This window comes from Pseudorca crassidens, chromosome 17, assembly GCF_039906515.1.
Source record: "Pseudorca crassidens isolate mPseCra1 chromosome 17, mPseCra1.hap1, whole genome shotgun sequence".
Taxonomy (NCBI): domain Eukaryota; kingdom Metazoa; phylum Chordata; class Mammalia; order Artiodactyla; family Delphinidae; genus Pseudorca; species Pseudorca crassidens.
Window position 1 is genome coordinate 7,428,636 of NC_090312.1, and position 15,904 is coordinate 7,444,539.

Here is a 15,904-nt window from a genome sequence, read left to right on the forward strand (position 1 = left end):
AACCCCTGTCCTGGGATATGAGGACAAATAAGACACAGCCCCTGCCCCAAGGAGCTCCCACATAGCAGAGGAGTTGAGACACAGGCACACACAGTACCTGGGGAGGCTGCTGCCATGAGACAGGAAAGTCCTGTTCACCTTGGGAATCGGCTAGAAGAGAGAAGTGACATTTGAGCCCTGGATCTGCAGTAGCCAGGCTGTGTTCCAGGCTTTTTACTGTTGTAACTTGACTCCAACTCTTTACTTCCCTGAGCTTCATTCACTCAAAAAATAGTTTTCAAGCACTTCTTATATACCAGGCAGTGAGCGAGGCAGACGCCATGCATCAGACAAGAAAGACAAGTGTGAGGGGTCTCATAAAACTGCTCCTGTGAAGTCCTGGAGGAGGAGAGCTGACCTGGGGGGGGGGCCAGCGAAGACCCTCTGAGATCTGTGGATGTGCTGAGACCTGAGGGGTCAGAGCTGGACCAGGGAGGCGGCCATGGTGGTCGAAGGAAGTCCGGACAGATGGAAGGCCCGGAAACAGGTGGAAACCTGGTAGGTGCGAGGACTGGAAGAATCCTGTTGGCAGGGTCTAACCAAAAGACACTTGTAAACTGGAGCTGATGGCCCTTTCATGGAGCTGCAGGATTGATTACCTGAGATAATGTGTGAAAGAGACATGCTTTCCTGATAACCTGTGTGCGTTTTTATTTTAGCATTTATGAGGTACTAATTGTTACCACTAATTTTTTCTCCCCAATACATGAAAGCTCCTGAGGGTATACCGATTAGGATAAAAAGTTAGGTTTCTGTAGCAAAAAGACCCAATAAAAACACATGATTTAAAGACCAACACCTCTGTTTCTCTGTCACTCAGCAGTTCTGAGGTGAGCCGCCCAAGAATAGGAGGCAGCCTTTGTCCACTCGTCATTCCAGGGTCCAGGTTCCTCCCCTTCTGGGGCCCCTCCTTCCCCTGGCACATAGAGGACCTGAGTCACCAATCAACTGGTGGGAAGTGGCCAGAGGCGGACCCTGAGAGCATCTGATGTTAGTGGTTTATCTGGGAGGAGTGGAGAAGAGAGACCAGGAAGACTAGGCAGGTAATACCGGGTGTACCATCTATTCATCTACCACCGTGTGGGATGCAGTGCATCCCACAGAAGGGCTCTTGGAGCTCGCGTGAAACACGTATCTTGGAGTTTTCTCACACAAGGGCCCAGGGCGCTGGGGTACTGACACACCAGCTCCTGCTGGCCATTGGTTGAGAGCTACTCCCAGAACATGCAAAATCCCTAGCACTTCTGCCTTCCGTGCCAGCAGGAAAGAGGGCTCCAGCAGCAAGGAAAATCTCTCAGGAAAAGAAATGCAGATGCTGGCAGTTGGAAGGGAGACAGTGTGAACAGAAAAGATAAAGGGAAGAGATAGGGGCGGGGCTCTCACAGCATCCGCCACACTGGGCAATGAGCAGTGTTTGCCAGAAAGAGAACGGCAACGTTGTGGTCCCCTCCTTACATCCCTGAGCATCCTCTAGGTCGTAACAAATGCTCAATGAATGTTTATAGAATGAACAAGGTAAATGAGTGATAGGTAAGTGCATTAATATGTCCTGTGATGATTTACTTATTCCCATGGTGGAAGAGAACAAAGATCTACAGCCATGGCCATAGCTACTTCTATATCTGTATCTATGTCTATATATCTATATCTACATATTTATTGATCTAATATGTGTGTGCATACATACGCATCTCGAGAACTGTGCCAGGCACTCTGTGTGTGTTTGTGTGTATATATATATACATATGTATGTGTGTGTGTGTGTATATATGTGTGTGTGTGTGTGTAATTTTCACAACAAAATTATGGAAGGTGAATTTTCCTGCATGTATTGATGTGGAAACTGAGACAAAGAAAGGCCACGTCACTTGCCCAAGGTTGCACGTTTCCTTAGAAAACAGCAGAGCAATCGAACACAGCTCAGTTGGACTATTAAGTAGGGGCTCCTCCGGCTGCATCCTTCCACATTCCTTTCTCTATCACCCAATGGCATTAGCCAAACCATCAAGCTGATTTGAGTTTTGAGAAATTCTCTTTGAAGGGAATTTTCAAACCTGATGTTTCTACAGAGACCTGTAGAAGGATCCTCACAATTGACTTATCAACCTGGATGGATAGTGTTTGCTACAATCCCAGTTGAGAGAAAAAAAAAAACAGGTTATTTTATGTGCTGACTACATTTCTAAGAGATCTAATTAAAACAGGACAACAGCAGAACTCTGATTAAAGAATGCTGTATGAAAAGTGTGTCTACTTGAATGAATCAAGAATAGATAAAGGTAATAAAGATTTATTCCAGAGAGATGGGGGAGGGAAAGAGGGAGAGAGGAAGGGAGAGACAGAGAGAGAGACAGGGAGAGAGAAAGACAGAGACACACACAGAGAGAGGTGGAAACTGCTCACAGAAGAGGGTCTGGTGTTGGAGAGTTATTTGAAGCCATGGGTATCTGCCGGCAGATTCTATTAAAAGGTTTTGAGGGTTTAAAGAAATAGCACTACTTTTCCCTAAAGGTTAAAAGACCAATAACAGTAAAGCAATTTCTACTTGGTAAAATAAAACTGCAAGATCCATTTCACACAAGACTCAGGGAAAGAAGAGTCTGGTTCATCCAAGAGTCATATTGGGTGTGGGTTGGAAATTAACGGCTCTTTCTGACCCCAACCAAGAGCATCTTTCCCTGGCTGAAGCAGGCTGGGGTAGACCAGCTACTACAGGAACAGCATTGCAGGGAGCCATGCTCGCCCAGCCCTGACCTACATGCCATACAAGACGATTCCTAAAATTCAACGAGCATTTACTGCTCAGCTCTTATTTTCCAGAGCTGGTGCTGGATGCTTTCAAATGCATAGTTTAAATTATGTAATCATATCAGCAACCCTGTCAAGTGAGCTGACTTTGATGGTGGAGGAAGAGCCAGGAGCCCAGGAATGTCGCTGTAGAAGCCGGAAATGCAAGGAAACGGATGCTTCCCTAGCCTCTGGAGGGAGTGTAGCCCACTGACACTGATCTCCACCAAGTAAGACTGATTTCATAATTCTGACCTCCAGATCGATAAGAGAATCCACGTGTGTTGTTGTAACCACCAAGTCTGTGGTCGTTTGTCACAACAGCCATCGGGAACTAGTATGAGTGTCTTAGCCAACAGTGCACAGCCGGGAAACAGAACAGGTTTTGAGCCCAGGTCTTTTGACTCCAAACATGGTACTGCTCCTATCACGACTTGCTGCTTCCTGCTGGGTGCTCTGTGCCACTCTCACTGACACCATTCAGATTCCTACAGAGCCTCTTCTCTGACACAGCGATTTCCAAACTTGACTCTGCGTCAGCTCTCCTGGGCCCTCTGTAATGAAATGCAGAGTCCCTGGACCCAAAGATTGAGAGGAGCCCTACAACTGTGTATTTTTAAATAGGGGAATCTGCTGCAGGTTCTACGATCCAATCTGGGAATCACTGCTCTAGAACTTTTTATTTCTAAAATGTATTTGATACACAGATTCATAGGGAGAAAATATAAAATCACCTCTTTATCTTCCTTTGAACACCTGAACACTTGAATGGAGGGCTGATTTTGGGGGAGGCTGCTATGTGGGAAGAATTTCTAGTTAACAACACACTCGCCTTCACACCACTCCTGGGATGGAGGGCGTGTGATACGTCTATTACTGATGGGAAACCAAGGCTCATTCAGGTGACTTGTGACAAAGACCTTCTTCTTGACCAAACTCTAGACAGGCTCCTCTGCGCCTGACTAGGACCCATCCTTGGGCATTGTCCTCAAGGGTCCAATTTCAGCAAGAATCCTGCTAAGTCAGTTTAGCCGGATCTCCTCTTCTCCGTATCTGATCACTCGCAATATGTGATTCCCTTCCTCCTCGCCACCCGCTCCCCAGGTAGTATCTGACCACTGACCTGTCTTCAGCAAGAATCCTGTTAGGCCAGTCAGCCAGAATTACCCGCTGATCCCCACCTCCCCCCACTCCTGGGCTATAAAATTCCTACTTTTCCTTGTTGTATTCAGAGAGGAGCCCAATCTCTCTCCCCTACTGTAAAACCCCACTGCAGTGGTCCCTACGGCTATCATGACTGTCCTAAATGCAGGACAGCCTCAGCATCGTGACAAGTGTCATTAATGAGTTTTCTTTAACACTTGCTGTATATGTGCTCAGTGGCTGCTGTGACAAAACACTACGCACTGGGTGGATGACAGCAACAAAACTTTACTGGCTCACAGTTTTGGAGGCTACGGGTCCTAAATCGAGGTGTCAGGAGAGCCGTACTCCTGATGAAACCTGCAAGGGAAAAGTGTTACGCCTTCTGGATGCTAGTAATCCTTGGTTTTCTTTGGCTTGTGGAGGCATCCCTCCACTCTCTGCCTCTGTTGTCACATAGTCATCTTTTTCCCGTGTGTCTCTGTGTCTCTTCACTTTTTATCAGGACACCAGTCATACTGGATTAAGAGCCCTCCTTATTCCAGTATGACCTCATCTTAATTTAACCAATTATATCAGCAACCACCCTATTTCCAAACAAAGTCATATGGAAGTACTGGTGGCTAGGAGTTCAATGTAGCTTTTGGGGGGGACACAATTCAACCCAGAACTCTTGCCAAAGCCATTTGGCTGGTAAATGGCAGCAGTGGGCTCAAATACAGATCTGGCTCTTTTCTCTTCACCCGCCTTGATGGAGTCTGCATATGAATAAGTGTGTGAACAAGTCTCATGGCTTTTCTGTGCCTTCCTAAGTCCTTCCAGGAGAGCTCTTGGCACTTGTAAGTCTCCCAGGTACTTTCCCTTGGGAGCTCTATTTTGCTCCACTGAGCACAAGTCAGAGGGAGCTCACATCTGCAGTTCTCTTCTCCACATCCCAAAAGGCTCAGACACTTTCTTTCCATTCCATGCTGTGTGCAATTGCTCCTCAAGGTGCAGAAGAGGGGCCCTTCTGTTGAAATGGATCGGATCCTACCTGGGAACTGTTATGTCTGTTGCTCTTTTGGATAATCTCTGCTGTAAATTAACTACTCCTATCCTAGGCCCATGTTTTTCTATTGGGTTGTTGGCATTTTTCTTATTAATTTGTAAAAGCTCTTTCTGTATTAACCTTTATCTATCATGGGAATTGCAGATACTTCTACCAATCTCTCATTTGTCTTCTGACTTTGTTTTTTACTCTCTTGTCGTGCAAAAATCTTAAGTCTTCTGTGGTCCATGTGTATTCTTTCCTTCCTTTACAGTTTCTGGGCTTTCTGTCTTGCTTAGAAAGTTCTCTCAGACCCCTTGGTGACATTTATCTCAATATCTCATATTTTTTGTTGCCTTGAATTATTTTTACTGTTATGCTCAAAAAGAATATGTAAATGATTGGGGGTTTGGTGATTCCACTAACTGTATCAGTCGTGCTGAAGTCTGTTTAGTTCATCTGCGCACTCCTGCATAATTTCTGGGTTTCAGGGAAGTTGAAGTAAAATGTGTTTGGACAGAAGAGAAGGACAGTCATTTTTCTTCCCTTTTCTACTCGTATTTCCCTTTGGTAAAGCTTGAGATGCACTATTTGACAAATCTATCCAATGATATATGCATGCACATATACGTATGCATATATATGGCAGAGACTGCTATGTGTTCATCAAAACACATACTTATCCCACACCAGAAGGTGGGAGATAAACTCCATGAAGACTTTGGTGACTGCCACATTGGTGAAATTAGGTGAAAAAAGGTGTCTAACCACGTGGGGCACGTCACAAGGTGTAAGGCACGCTACTGTACCTTGAGTTCCCTGCAGATAAAAGTTGGGCACAGTGCTTGGCGGGCCTCTTTGGATTTGGAAGGCAGCACACACCACATTTGGGAAGACTATTCCAACAGTTTATCGATGACCAGGAAGGCTGCAAGTTTTGACTGGGGCCAAAAGCAAGAGGCCAAAAGCAACCTCTGCAATAGGATCAGACTACTGTAAAGGCTGCTCTGACATGGAGCTGTACAACCAGGCAGAGCTTACGGGGTGTCAGATCTACTGAGGCAGACACAAATGCTGTGTGGAGGGTTTGGCAATTTCAGTAGAGGAACCACAGAGCAGACCTTTAGGTTTCTGGATCAAAACCATACTTTATCACAGAGGATTATACACTGATCAGAAAGAAGCTCCTAATCACGGGGCATCAAGTGACTATGTAATTGGAACTGCCCACCAAGAGCTGGGTGTTGTCAGGTCTACCGGGTCGGATTGGAACTGCCCACCAAGAGCTGGGTGTCGTCAGGTCTACCGGGTCGGAAGTTGGGCGTATACAGCAATAATCCATCCCATGATGAAAATGTCCCATGCTAGATCAAGCCCAAGCAGACCTGCCAGGTGCAGGTAAGTGACATGAAAAGATGACCCTGACCCTCTGTCACCTACCTCTGTTGCATCAGAACCTCCCCCACCACTCACACCTGTGGCCTCTTACAAAGCTCCTTATGACCAGTGATGGATTAGAAAAATCTCAGTCCTGGTTCTCGGATGGTCCAGCACAATTTGTTAGCGTGCTGACCGTGGTCTGCTGCCGTACTCTAGTCCCACTCAGGAGTGTGATGAAAGACAGTGGCAGGGAGAAATCTCAGTACACAGATGTCTGAGCACACGTAATCCTCAACTTTGGGTGGGGGCAGAAGTGGTCTGAGGGAAGAATACATACAGCGATGAATGGATTAACAGGTTGGTCAGAGACCTAAGAGGAACATAATTGGAAGACTGGAGATGAGGAAGTCCAGGAAAGAGGTGTGTGGATAGACCCCTACAGGATGAAGTAAAAAAAGCATTGGTCCTATTGCTGGAGTCACCGTCACTCCCAGAAGACCTCTTGAGCAATTTTTTTAACCTCTCAAACCTACAACTCTTGGCTCTGCTGGACTAGCTGTCTTAGTTCCCAAGAGATGGATGTTTCTGCCAGGCAACACATGAAGGGTTCTACTGAGCCTAAAGTTATGGTTGCTGCCTGGTTATGCTGGACTCTGTATGCCAGTAGACCAGAAGGGGGAAAAAAAAAAAAGAGTTACTCTATTTGCATGGGTAAATGACATGAGGTCCTGAGGCTCCTACCTATAATGAGAACGGAGAGATAATAGTATGGAACACAGCAGATTCTCTGGAGGGCTTATTGTTGCTTCCATGCCCATTGGTAACTGAAAGGGCAATTCATCAGCCATGGAGCAACAAGGGCATTGTAATGAGGGGTTCAGATACCTCAGTGAGTTACCTTATTGGGAAAGAAACTTACACTAGTAGAAGTACTGGCTAAGGTTGAGGACAATCTCAAATGAGTGGTAGAGGAGGGAGACGGGGAATATCCACGGCACAACTTTGCTAGTAAGTGACGGAACAAAGTAGACACAATGTGTGGCAAGAGTAGACCTGGGTGGTGCACGGGATGGACTGTAGCAGGTGCCCAGCTCATTTCCCCTTAGCTAAGAGGTCACCTGAAGCTCTATGGACAAATCTCATACATGCAAAACCTTCCTCCTCCAGCATACTCATCTCTGCCTGGGAGCTTTCTCTGGCTACAGGAGCTTGCTAGGCTCAAGATGACTGTAAATGTCAGGGAGTTAATGTTCCCCAGGAGCAACCACCTCGGGATGATGGGCAGGAGTCGATGGGGTGGGCTCTCAGAGGGTCTTCAGCAGGTGAGCCCCAGAAGCCATCAGTGGTAATCCACTCGATGATGCACTCTTAACTGCGTTTCCTCCATTCCCTGTCTCCCCTTCACGTCCCATCACTCTGCTTCCCAGGATCTCCTTCCGCATAATCCGTATGCACCAAATCCTCATCTTAGTGTATACTTTTGGGGGAATCTCAGCTAAGACTCTTAGTCAATGGACAATAAATGCTAGTTCTTCTTCTATACATGTTAGAAGCATTTATACTAAGCTCATTTATGATGTAGAAAGACAAGTTTATTATATTTCAGATGCTACCAAGTTCCAAACCACAATGAGTATCAGAGAGGCTAAAAGAACAGAGAAGAATGCAAATTTGGAAGCAAATGAGATGAGATTTAATATAGATAAACGTAAGATAATGTACCTGGGAAAAGTCTCAATCAGCATTAATTTAAAGTGGGAGCCTGCAATCTGTGAAATAATCATACTGCCAAAAAGCTGAGGATAATAATGTATAATAAATTATAAATTGAGCAATGTGCTGCTTATTAGAAAAACCAAGTCCACCATCTTGCAGGTTGGAGATAAAATATGATCAGATGTAGTCATGTCATTCCAGGACCCTTCCTGGGACAGAGCTAGAAATCAAGGGTGGGTTGGTCAAGGTAGAGTGGGGAAGCAAAGTTAGGAATGAGACATGGGATTCAGCTGAGTCTGTGGGGGTGTTCTGGATTTACGGGGTTGAGATCAAAAGCTGTGGAAGCAATCCAACATCAGACAGAGCACAGGGATTAAGACCAGAGATCAGCTGAAGGTCCTCAGCCAGGCAGGGGGTCAGGGCAGCAGAGACATGGCATCAGTGATAGAGATCTTGAAACTAAGGTTACTCTGACTTCACCTTTAAGACTTTAGTCACTGAGTGTCAGTATAGGGATAAATCCCCCAGAGATGCTGACCTTCCCCCACACAGCCTCATGTCAGTTGAGATTCCATTTGGCTGCAAGTAAGGGAAAGCTGGACACAGTGGTTTATATAAGTATATACCCTGTTTTTTTCATGAACTAGCATGTGTGGAGGTTGTATATTGCTGGCACTGGGAGGCAAACGCTGACACCACAGGCTTATTTCTTTTTCGTTAGATGAAAAAGCACGTGCTGAGTAGAAGCAATCACATGAACAAACGCACAGAAACGTGTAAGAGAACGATATGGGTAGCAATCACATTTCACCACCTACCCAATACACCCTGTCCCTTTCTTCCTTCATAATCAAAGCCTAGTTTGGTTTGGAAGCAACATGATCATCTGTAGAGAAACACTTGCTTTCCTCAGCATCCACTGATCTATGAAAATTAATCAAACATCTTCCCTCTGATAATATTTTTTTCCTTATGAAACACATCACTGTTTCCCCTTACCCTTTCTTTCTGGCTTGAACAAGCGTGTGGTGCCTAACACTGAGGCAAGCCATCTTGTGTCCAAGATGAGCTCAAAGACCTCCATCCTTTAGGTTCTAACTCCAGCATCACCTTTTCAGACAGGCTTCCCTGACCACCTTCGCGTGGACCCTCATTCCATGCTTCTTTGTATCTCTTCCTTTGCTACTTCCTTCACTGAATTTATTTCAAGCGGAAAAAATTTATTTTTCAGTAATATGACCTCTATTAATATTTTTCTCTCCCCTGTTAAAATGTAAGCAGCTCCTTGAAGTCAGGGGCGGTGCTAGGCACAGAGTGGCAGCTAATAAATCACTGTTAGATATGCAAACTCAGGAAGGCAGGAGCTCTCATTTCCAAGCTCCTCCCTTTCCAGTTCAGCCCCCAGGACTGGCTGCCTCGTTTGGAAGCTGGACTTTGCGACCTGCCTTTGCCACAGCACAGCTGTGGGACCTTCAGTTTTCTATCCAATCAGTAAGGGCGGTGGGACCCAATCAACTCCGAGGTCCTTTTTAATCGAACAACTGATACGCTGGTCCCTAACATTTCTAGGTTTTTCTTCTGATTGTAGAGTTTTTAAGACATTTTTGATCACGACCTACCAGCAGTAATAAATTTTACATCACAACTGACCACGTTTACTCGGTCAGGAACTGTATTGCCTTATGTTTAAAAAGCACTAACTTGTTTACAAGACCTGTTAATGGTTTGTAATCTGAAGTTTGAAAAACTCAAGATATTTCTGTCCCATGCAATCCCCTATTAAACCATGTCTTACTTGGGAAAATATTTTTAGCAATGATATTATTAATAATACATGAGACAATATTCTTATATATTATTATATAATATATAGCATGAATTAGAAGATATAATAAAATGTAATAATAATAAGTTATAAATCTAACGTGTGTACAGCTCTTTGGAGCACACAGATTACCATCACACAGAGTAGCTCATTTATTTATTGTGTCAACTTTCTAATGAGGGCGGACTCACTTTTCATATGAGAAAACTAGCTCAGAGGGCAAATAATATACCTAAGAACACTTTGCAAGCTAGTGCCAGAGCCAGGGCTCAAACCAGGATTTTAAACTCCTTGTTCAGACCTCTTTCTCTTCATTAAATGCCAATTAAGGATGCAGATACCTTAGATGAATCCCTTCTGTCACGCTGGCCATTGTCTCTCTCTGCCGTAGCATCCTCTCTGGCTCAGTTCATTTCATTGTAAGCTCCGGAAGTCAGGACAGGGACCCTGAAGGAATCAAGAAGCATGTTCAGGCTCGTTCCAGATGCCTGAAACCCTTCATCACAAAGATCTCAACCCAGGCTCTGCCACATATTTATTGCATGGCCTGTAGCAAGCTATTTGACTTCTCTGAGACTTAGTTTCCCCATCTGTACATGGGGGATGATTCCCATGGTTCTACCAACTTCAGGGGCTTGCTGTGAAAGTGCTTGTGGAGATCCTTAGGCAGTACGAGCCTCTGGATCCTTTCAAGAATCTTCCCTCTGCCGGGGATGGCTGCCCTTCTGCTTGGCACAAACTAGACGTTACTTATACCTCATTCACACATCTCCTCTTGGGCACTCCTGTGTCTTATTCTAACTTACAGCTCTTTCCGTGTCCCATTAATATGTGCTTCCCGTACATCACATAGTGCTTAGATATAGTGGGTGCTCATTCATTCATTTCAAAGCAACATTCCTTGTACTCTACGTTCTAGACCCGGGCTACGTTCTGAGTAGTTATCCAATAGCAAGCTTAAATGCCCGGGAGGATATCAGTATTTTCATCATTTGCCAATTATGTGGGAGGAATCACAACACACACTCCACAAAGAAAGTGTTGCATAATGTTCTCCTAGTGGTTGATGGCTTTCAGTGGGACCCATATGGATCGTGGTATCCACAGCAAATGTTACTCATCCCTGTGCATGGTGGCATAAGGAATGATCTGTGGAATTACAAGCAGAATTTTGTAGTCAGGTGGCTGCAGACGGTGCGGTGCTCAGTGAGGTCATCATCGAGGGAGAGAGAAAGGGCCACCTGTTTTATCTATGTGCTGGTGAAGACTTTCCAAATGTAGAAAGTGTTACTCTGATACTGCTTCTCAATCAGCAGGGGTGCACGGGGCATGAAGGATTCTTCAGGAGATACTAAGTACTGCAGAAACAAGAGTGAGCGCTCTGAAGTCAGATGAAGCAAGTGGGACAGGGATAGGAGGTAAGGTCAAAGAAAGACCAGGGAGTCAGTGTGTGTGGACAGAACCAGCTGAAACCAGGGGTACAATGAACGGTTTCACTTAAATCACTGAATGTTCTGGAGCAGGGGTGGCAGGGGAGGGATGGAAACAGGGAGATCGCTGTCATCGGAGAAAGGGGTGGCTTGAAATAGGATCTGGCAGTGGAGGGGTTAGATCCAAGGTTATTTTTTGGAGGGAGAGACATCAAGATTTGGTGGTGGGTTGAACGGAGTTTGAGGGCCAGGGAGAACATGAGGGCATCTTCTAAGTGTTTGGTCTGAGCTGTTGAGTGGATGCTGATGCCATTTACGGAAACAGGAAAGACTAGAGGGAAACAGATTGTGAAAGAAAACAGAGTCCTCTTGGAATTTATGTTAAATTCGAGATGTGGGTCAGACATTTGCGTAGGCAGTGTGGAGCAGACAGGAGTGGTAAGGACCAGAGACAGAGTTTACTTCAGTCCACGGATGGTCTAAGAAGGCACCATGCAATAAGGAATGTTACATATGTCTTGCTATCCACCACCAGCATGCAAAGCCATGCTGCTGTGTCCCAGCGCTGCCGCTTAGCAGCCATGTGCCCTTGGGCACATCTCTTCACCCCTTTACATTCACAAAATAAGAATAATCATACATACCTCCTACGGCAATTGTGGAAATTAAAAGGGATAATGTATATAATGTCGAGTGCAGTGCCTGGCCAGCTGGAAGCACTATATCAATAGTTGCTATTAGTGGGCTTCCCTGGTGGCGCAATGGTTAAGAATCTGTCTGCCAATGCAGGGGACACAGGTTCAAGCCCTGGTCCGGGAAGATCCCACGTGCCGTGGAGCAACTAAGCCCGTGTGCCATGACCACTGAGCCTGCGCTCTAGGGCCCATGAGCCACAACTACTGAGCCCACGTGCCACAACTACTGAAGCCCGTGTGCCTAGAACCCATGCTCCGCAACGAGAAGCCACCACAATGAGAAGCCCATGCACCCCAACGAAGAGTAGCCCCTGCTCACCACAACTACAGAAAAGCCCAAGTGCAGCAACGAAGACCCAGTGCAGCCAAAAATAAACAAATAAATAAAATAATGAAATAAATACATTTATTTTTAAAAAATAGTTGCTATTAGTAATATTAATACGAATCAGTTATCTATGAGTAAGATCAGCTGTCCTGAAATATTGTGCTTAAGGAAATTCAGTATTCAAACAGAATGAACTCAACTCTGCAGATAGGCAAGAGGTATTCGCGACTCTCCTCCCCCTTCCCCAGGGAATGTCAAAGATCTGACTTTATTGAAAGGTAGAGTAGGTTAAGAGGCCAGACACTTGCATAAAAACTTCCCTTTTTTCTCTTTTTCCCTCCACATAATTGCTGCAGAATACCTCTGTTGTCCTCATATTGTATTGCATACAGCCTTTCAAGGTCCTGGCTAAGGAGCCAGACTACTCGGTACCTAAAAGTTAAGCAAAATAAGATGTTTGAAAGCCAGAGAGGCTGATCTCGGCTCCAGAAAGTACAAGATGGACAGAAATATTTGGGATTTGATGTGGAGACGCTCATCACATCTGAAATCTGAGATGAGACCCCCCGCTCCCCAAAAAAGACTTCATGAACCAGGAGAAGAGGCCAGACCTGGCTCCTTGGCAGAGGCTGGAGATATCCAGCCTGTGCCAGATGGGGGTCCTGTTTCCCCCAGGCTCTCCCCTTCCTCGGGCTCTGTCAGCCAGACCTGCAATCATCTGTGTGCCTTCTTTAATTGCTTCAATTAGGAAATGTACTAAAAAGTCCAGAGAATAATAAACAAAAACTCTCTGTCCAGATATTTGCATCATAAATTATTCAACAGTAAAAGAAATGAAACATAAAATGGAAGTCCCTTCACTCCATTCTCCTTCTCTCCTGACGAAATCACGATCTAAAAATTGTGCACATCTGATCAAACCATGTTTTGATCTTTGGACTATCCATACATAGCTCCACAAGCCAAACATATTTTTGTTTTGTGTATATTAAAGCACTTACATATATGTTTTCATGGTCATATGAATCTTTTTGTAATTTGCTTTTCTTATTCAACATTATGTTGATAAATATGCTTTGTTCATTGATTATAATTGCTGGGCATCTAATTTCACAATTAGACACAATTTCTATATTGATGTGTAGGTAGGTTCTTTTTTCACTCACTGTCTCAAACAATGCTGGCTTGACCACCCTGGGCATGACCAGCACACCTGCCGGCATCTCCCCAGGGCACTCTGACAGCAGACTTGCAGCGTAGAGGAGCCTGCCTCTCTTTGACGTTAGCAGATAGTACCTGACTGCTTTCCTAATGGGTTCCTTAATTTACATCACCGCCAGTGATTATGAAAATTCTTGCACCTCCACAGTCTACAACTATGAGTTTTTTACTAGCGTGCTGAGTGGGAAAGGTATCTCCTTGATGTTTTCATTTTATTTCTCTGATTGGTGGGATGCACCCTTTTCCAGATCCCCATTCATCAAAGTCTCCCTGGCTGGGTTTTTATTGCCTGTAGCCAAATGTCATTCCTAAGGAAGGGAGGCATTTTTGACCAGCGTTAACTGACTTCCCAGGAAACCCCTGAAGCTCAAGTGGGAGAGGGGGAGCTTCAAAGGACAAACGTCATCAGCTTGACGATTTTGCCCAGGGATCTAAGGAATCTTCTAATTTAATTTAATACCCCATTGTCCAAGATCAAACCTAACAAAACTATATTCTCCAAAGTTGGATCTGTTCTACTTCTGACACGTGTCTCCTCCCCACTGCTTACCTCCGTGCGGCATGCTCGAGGAACTCTCTGAGCTCGGGCATCTTGCCCAAAACTTCTAAAGAGTCAGTCTGGACTTAAAAGAAACCTCTATGCAGCCCAATCCTGCGAATATTTATCAAGTGTCAACTATGTACAATTCACTGGTTTTTCCATCCAATACGACGTATTCCCTTCAAGGGCCAATTAACAAAGTGATTAAAGAAAGGAACAGATGTATCTGCCCACCTTTCTCTTTTGAGAAGCCTCAAGAAGTGGCAGTGTCTTCTCAGTTCCCCAGCCAGAGATGACCTTCAAGCCCCACCAACTGAGTCATCAGGAGAGGTCCCAGACCGTGCAGCCTTCTGTCCCAAACACCTGGCTGTATCCTTGCCCGGGATCACCCTCAGGTGCCATCCTGCCTCTGTCTGCACATCATCAGGAGAGCTCCCGCCGTTGACTTCGACCGCATTTGGACGTTAAAAAAACACAGATGGCCCTGTGGCTCCAGGCTCATTGCAGCATATTTCTCTGATAAGTGATTCTCATTATGGGCTCGTCAGACAATTGAGGAAACGAGAGGTGGCCCCACCCTTGTGCCTGTCAGGTCTGGTTATTAAAAAATGGAAACAAAAAACTAAAGAGAGGAAAATTTTTAAGCTAAGAGAGGTCTTGGGACCAGGAGGCAGGAGGTAGGAAGGAAGGAGCACTTCCAGGCAGTTAGTTAGGATGGCTCCAGGCCAGACTGGCCCTGCCTGCTCCAGGGAAGTTCTGTCTCTACTCAGGGCCCAAGGTCCCCCAAACCCAGGAGGAGCAGATACGAGCTTCCCATCTTTTGTTCCCCTTGACGTGATGCTCTGCCTTAGTGAACTTCCTCCGGTGAGCTCTGTCCTTGAGCCTTGGGACACTGCACGTACTACGGCACTGCTTTTGCTTTGGCTCTCATAGCTCATTGGGCTTCTCCATCTACCAGGGGACCCAATACAATCTAGAGGTTAGGAATATAGGCTGAAGACAGACCACGCAGGTTCAATCCCAGGTCCGCCACCTATTAGCCATTGCCTTGCACCGATGGCCTGACCCCTCCCGAGCTCAGTGTGCACGCAAGTGAAACAAAAAACAGCAGTAGCACTTGTTCTGCATGGCTCCCGTGAGGTTGCGATGAGATGCTGCACCCAGAGCCCTTTGCACGACGCCTGATTCCACACAAGCTCTCAAGCAATGTCGGCTCCATTAGGTCACAGCCGTGGTGGAGCCAGTTCCTTGCCACGGGCTCATTGTTTAACCATCGTGGTTGAGCAGTAAGCTCCACGAGAGCAGAGACACTGCTCAGAGGGTGCCAACACCTCGCCCATGAAGATGCTTAACAAACTGGTCCTGAACGTGTAAGTACATTGAGGAAAACCGGCCCTGAGAACCGCAGGCAACGTCATGTCGGAAGATGGAGAAACGAGTAACCAGTGATTCTCAGAGGATGACATGGTGGGGACAGGAGTCATATATAGTTTAAAAAAACATATTAAAAATCACAAAAGAAACTAATACCAAAATAGCTCTAAAATTCCAAAATGATTTTCACTTAGTTAATTTAATAACCCCACCATCAAAGGGACTTAGTTATTATCACCATTAAAGTTTTATAGGAGAAACCTGTGATTGTCAGCGAGGTTAAGTAACTTTCCCAGGATCGCAGAGCTATTCCTTTAGCAGAGGTGGGACGTAAACTCGGTCCTTTGAACTTCAAGCTTGTGCTGTCTTTCCAGTAAAACACCTGTTTACAGTTGGAA

General features: G+C 45.4%; 1 long non-coding RNA gene across 1 annotated transcript in view; it reads right to left on the reverse strand.

Annotated features, from left to right (window-relative positions):
• LOC137210484 (uncharacterized) overlaps nucleotides 1-15,904 on the reverse strand; it is a 124,468-nt gene that overhangs the window by 57,646 nt on the left and 50,918 nt on the right. The window contains exon 3 of the long non-coding RNA XR_010936570.1: nucleotides 10,259-10,364. This is a non-coding gene — a long non-coding RNA (uncharacterized lncRNA). The remainder of the gene's footprint in view (nucleotides 1-10,258; nucleotides 10,365-15,904) is intronic.